The sequence below is a fragment of the Podarcis muralis genome, chromosome 2, assembly GCF_964188315.1.
Source record: "Podarcis muralis chromosome 2, rPodMur119.hap1.1, whole genome shotgun sequence".
NCBI classification, from domain to species: domain Eukaryota; kingdom Metazoa; phylum Chordata; class Lepidosauria; order Squamata; family Lacertidae; genus Podarcis; species Podarcis muralis.
Genome location: NC_135656.1, coordinates 10,947,652 through 10,953,657, shown reverse-complemented (window position 1 = coordinate 10,953,657; position 6,006 = coordinate 10,947,652).

Genomic DNA, 6,006 nt, shown 5'->3' with positions numbered 1-6,006 from the left:
GCCCTACTGACCACATGGATAGAATGGGGCTGCAGGTAATTGCCCCATTTTCCTTGGGGTCAGGCAACATTTCCCTTATGGAGGGGTAGGGAACCTTCCCCCCACCCCCACCCCAGTCACATTCCATAGGGATAATCTTCTGGAAGCTGCTTACTAGTGGTGGGTGAGCTCAGAACTGAAATTAGGAAGGTGATTTGTTTTGGGGGGACAGACATAAGTTCCCTCCATCTAGTCCACTGATACTCAAACTCCAGTGTGTTTTAAGTGTGCTTTAGAAAATTAAGCCACGCCATTAGATGCACAACCATCCCATGATCTCTTTCTCTTTCCATCGCCCCAGCCTCCTGCAACCCTGCCAATGACATCACAATGACAATGACATCACAGTTGGAGGCGGTTGGAGGATGGATGGCAGCTAACAGATTGAGGTTGAATCCTGACAAGACAGAAGTACTGTTTTGGGGGGACTTCAGATGGGCGGGTCCTGAATGGAGTAACTGTGCCCCTGGAGGACCAGGTGCGCAGCCTGGGAGTCATTCTGGACTCACAGCTGTCCACGGAGGCGCAGGTCAAATCTGTGTCCAGGGCAGCTGTTTACCAGCTCCATCTGGTACGCAGGCTGAGACTCTATCTGCCTGCAGACTGTCTCGCCATGCTCTGGGTATCTCCCACTTGGACAACTGCAATGCGCTCTATGTGGGGCTACCTTTGAAGGTGACCCGGAAACTACAACTAATCCAGAATGTGGCAGTTAGACTGGTGATTGGGAGCGGCCGCCGAGACCTACACTGGCTCCCAGTACGTTTCCGAGCACAATTCAAAGTGTTGGTGCTGACCTTTAAAGCCCTAAACGGCCTCGGTCCAGTATACCTGAAGGAGCGTCTCCACCTCCATCATTCTGCCCAGACACTGAGGTCCAGCGCTGAGGGCCTTCTGGCGGTTCCCTCACTACGAGAAGCCAAGTTGCAGGAAACCAGGCAGAGCGCCTTCTCGGTAGTGGCACCCACCCTGTGGAACACCCTCCCATCAGATGTCAAAGAGAAAAATAACTACCAAACTTTTAGAAGACATCTGAAGGCAGCCCTGTTTAGGGAAGCTTTTAATGTTTAATAGGTTATTGTATTTTAGTGTTTGGTTGGAAGCCACCCAGAGTGGCTGGGGAAACTCAGCCAGATGGGCAGCGTATAAATATTATTATTATTATTATTATTATTATTATTATTATTATTATTATTATTACAGTGAGGGAAGTAGCTAAGGATCCATTGGGTTGCCTTGACAGCCCCAGCACTGCACTGCAAGGATGCAAAGGAATCCCCATTGGTTGCCCTGTTTATTTCAGTTCAGGCAAAGGGGTGCACTGGGGGAGGTTAGTGCGTAGATGGCATCATTGATCAATCACCTCTTTGCCCCCATCCCACCAACTTACCTTGTTATGAACTGCCTAGAGAACTTTGCACGAAGGACAGTGCATACATTTAATAAATAGTAATAAATAATATGAGGGACGAGGGTGGCGCTGTGGGTAAAAGCCTCAGCGCCTAGGGCTTGCCGATCGAAAGGTCGGCGGTTCGAATCCCCGCGGCGGGGTGCGCTCCCGTTGTTCGGTCCCAGCGCCTGCCAACCTAGCAGTTCAAAAGCACTCCCGGGTGCAAGTAGATAAATAGGTACCGCTCTGGCGGGAAGGTAAACGGCGTTTCCGTGTGCAGCTCTGGCTCGCCAGATGCAGCTTGTCACACTGGCCACGTGACCGGAAGTGTCTTCGGACAGCGCTGCTCTTGAGTGAGATGGGCGCACAACCCTAGAGTCTGTCAAGACTGGCCCGTACGGGCAGGGGTACCTTTACCTTTTTACCTTTAATAAATAATAATAATAATAGCATCACATCTATGGAGCCAAGAGCTCCAGGAAACGGTGCTAACTGAATTCATATGTTCCCAGGGTGAAAATTTGCGCCTTGGCCTCCCAGAGGCTTTCGCAAATGGTTCCTTGTCCGTTTGTCCTTCTCTGGCAACTGGCCGCAGACAGCCTTGACGGCTCGGCGAAACAAACCCCGTCTAGACTGGAGGGAGTCGCTCGTCAACTGAAATAATATGCTCTGCCTTAACGTGTGACAAGTAAACAGCCCCTGCCAAAGGGAGAGAATGCCAGATACACTTCAGTCAGGGGTAAAAAAATTGAATTAAAGACCCATAGGGAAGGCATGGCTCCGATTGCAGCCAAGAGCTTGTTTGCAAGCAGTGCGGTGGGGTGTGCGATATACATATTTAAAATATTGTTAAGATTGCCAGCCGTGGACAGGGATTGCCGTTTTGCTTGTTTCTGTTTTGGAGAATGCCAAGCGTAACGTGCAGCATTTTAATAAACTAAAAATAATAATGTTTTTCGAATTTTAATTTGGGGGCTGTTTTTAATCAGCGTCTGGGTGATTTCTGGTAATGCGTTTCATTCTTTTAATATAGAAGCTGCCATGGGAAGGTGGGGTGTTTTTTAAAAAAACCCCTTAAAAGGTAGATAATAAATATTTTGGATAAATAACTGAACAAGCTAAATCGAGATTGCAAACAGTGGGGGTGGGAAATGATAAGGCCTAGTGTTCACTGAGGTGCTCAACCCTTGACTGGGCTATATTAATTCAGAAGGCGAGTGTGGTTTCACATAACTTAATGTTTCTCCTTAAAAACCTTTTTTTAAAAGCCCTTAGCACAGAACATTGGAATTCCATCGTACCTGACATATTCATTTCCTACGTGGGTTTTCTAAAACACAGAATTCAGTCAGGTCAGCCTCTTCTTGCAGTCTGAAGGGGTACAGTCTTGGCCCAGGCAGTCTGAGAACTAGGCCTTCACATGCTTATTTGGTTTCGCCTTAAGTACCAATTTTAAAAAAAGAAATTAAAGAAAATCAGTTATCCTGGAAATCAGGATATCTGATAGAGAAGTCTTGCCTCAGCCCAAAGGTTTTGGGTGTTAAGCTCTGGTTCCTCAAGAATGAGAAACCTTACATATGATGAGAAATTATCTTTGAATGCTCCAGGACTGAGCAGAATGGTGAGCAATGTGAACTTGTTTAGGGCAGTGGTCTCTCTTGGGGAGAGAGAAAAAGAAGAAAAGCAAAAGTCCCGTTTACCTACCCGGATTCAAATCCCAGCTTCAGCCATAAAGCGCTGTTATAAGAATTCTAAGGTCCCAAATATAAAAGAAGCATTCACAAATGTACAAGGCAAACACATACATAAGTACAGTATATAAACCACGTGTCTGAAATAGTACAGGAGAGCAATCCTGAAACCATGTTGACTCTCCCAGTGACCTCAAATATTTCTCTGCAAGGTGGAAGGAAATGGGAAAGCCTCTCTGTTGTATTTTACTTACCTGTCTTAAGGACGTATTTGAGTATGAATAGGGTGAGCCTGTGACCCGGATTCAGGAATTAAAGTATTTACTATCACAAAAGAAAGGCCAGGCTGCCCAGGTAAAGCAATCAGTGACCGTTGTCAGGTATCCTGGCAAACAGGATTTCTGCTGTAGACAGCCTCCTGTGATGTATTTCTGCTGTAGACCCGCCTCCTTCTGTGATGTATGTATGATGCTTTAGGGAGTGGTCTTGGGCTGCTACAGGGTGGGCAATTTCAAGAGTCTATATAAGGGCTTGCGCACCATTGTTCTGGGTTCCTCCTCGCTCCTGCATGTGATGAGTGGGGACCCTGTTGCAACAGTTCAATAAAGATCAGGCTTACTAGCTGCTTTGCTTCTCAGTATTCTCTGGTTGGCCTCTGTTGTTTTCTCCTACCAATAGGGAACCCACTTTAGGACTCTTGGATATCCCATAAGGGAAAAGGAGCTGGTTTTTTCTGTAACAGCGCAATTGGCGAATTTGAGTCAATCACGCTCTCTCAGCCTAACCAATCTCATAGGGTTGTTGCAGGAATAAAGGAGGGTAGTCCCGTCCATGGACACCCCAGCCTTGCTCCTTTGTGGAAAGGTGGGATATAAATGCAATTAGTTGCTGGCCTCTGTCTCGGGAGACCGTGGAGGAGTGCGCCTTTGGGGGTGAAGTCAAACCGCTGGAGAGTTACAGTGCCTGCTGTGGCTGCGGAGACTGACATGGGAGAGACATGTTTTGTTGCAGCTGGGGCAGGATGAAATGTCTGGTTGTGCTGCTGTACAGGCAAGCCACGATTTGCGCAGGGATTGCGTTTGTCCCCTGTGTGTGCATAAGCCCACCCCATCCTGCCCCCCATTACTCTCTCTTTAAGGTCTAAAATGACCCGCACGTCAGTGGCCCCGTATCAATTGAACATGCATGAAAGGGTTGCCGCCTGTAGTAATAGTATAGGCATGCAGCAGTTTGATGAGATATTATCCAGAGTTTGCAACTAATTGCACTGTGGAGGTGCCCGGTGACTGTGGCAGATAACCAGCCTCAGATCCGGCTGAACAGGATTGTGCAAGCTCTAACCCTAAAGCATGACACACATGGGATATAGTGTTCTTTATTCCTACGGCGAGAAGAGTTCTGTGAAGCCCAAGTTCCAGTGTAAGAGTCGGAATGTATTGATTAATTAAACAACTTTCTAAAGTATTCCCACACCATAATAGAAATCTGGAAGAATTTCAGCAGTTCCTCCAAGATCACATGGACTTATGAGAGACAAGAAAAACCGAAGGGAGGCTTCCATAACCAGGAAGGAAATCAAAGTGTGTGCCAGTCAGATGGGAGGAGTGATCCCTGACCAGGCAGACACCATTAACAGAATGGCAGCTAAACAGCTAAATTGATCTGATTGTGTCATCTCTGAACCAGAAGGGAGAAACAAATTGCAAGTCACACACAGAAGAGGTTGTCAAAGGTTCCAGAGAATTCCTACTTCCGAGTTTCTTATTTTACTCACGCGTTAAAAACACCCCCCTCCACTTTTTGCAGCCCTACCTAGAAATGTGGTTTGTTTAAATGACTTGGACAAAATGTGACAGTGCTAGAAACCAACAGTTTAGCATCTCCTGGTAATCCTGTTTCTGTGCTGTCAGTTCTGGGTCTGCAAAATTCAAATTCTGCTGCACCAAGAAAAGTGGAATGGATCACTTGGCGTAATCATAACAGCAAGCCTACGTCTGTGTACTCAGAAGTGAGTTCCATAAAGTTCAACAGACTTTACTCCCAGGTAAGTAGGTGAGGAAGCCGATTTCTGGTTTTGATACTTGCGCAAAAGGCGTAGAACCCAAATGCCCCAAGCCCTGGAACTGTCATTCCACCTCTTCTCTGATTTCTGCAGGTATTTCATACATAGCTCCCAGCTCCATGGGATATACAGCTGTTGTGGATAACCCACCACCACCAAGAATCTGAATTCTGCACAAAATTATGTACTTTCCCTCCAGAACCAGGGTAGGGAACTTCTGCCCAAGAAGTGAAATGTGGTTGTCTGTCCAGGTATCACTGCATAGCCCTTGGGGTTCTTCATGAGCCTACTCTCCCCAATGCCTCTTGCTTGCTGGATGGGTGGAACTTTTGTATGGGTGGAATGTAGCTTATGAAAGATTAAGAGTGTCACACCCATTTTCCTGCTCCCTTTTGCCTCTGGCCTTCCCACCACTGGTGTGCACACCGCCCCCCCCCCAGCCAATTACGCAGGAGGAGATGTGACCTTGGGCTAAAAAAAGACACCTCAATCACAACCAACGGCAAGCCCTGCCTAAGACGTCATTAGCAAGGCTAACTCCCACCCAAAGAGAAGTATTGCTTTGGCGCTTGTCTTCGGTTATTTCAGCAGCTGATCTGTTGGTACAAATACCACCCATAACATGGGTTTAGACAGCTGGGTGTCAGGAAGGAGAATTCCCATTCACCATGTCCATTAAAGGGACTATTATTAAGACAACTCCTCTTTGGAAGCAGCCACCAGCCATGCTCTGACCTAGCAACAAAACAAAAGAATCTGAAGAGGACCAGAAAGCTCTTAGAACAGGGTGAAGCACGTGCATCTCCGGCCAACAAGGGGTGTCT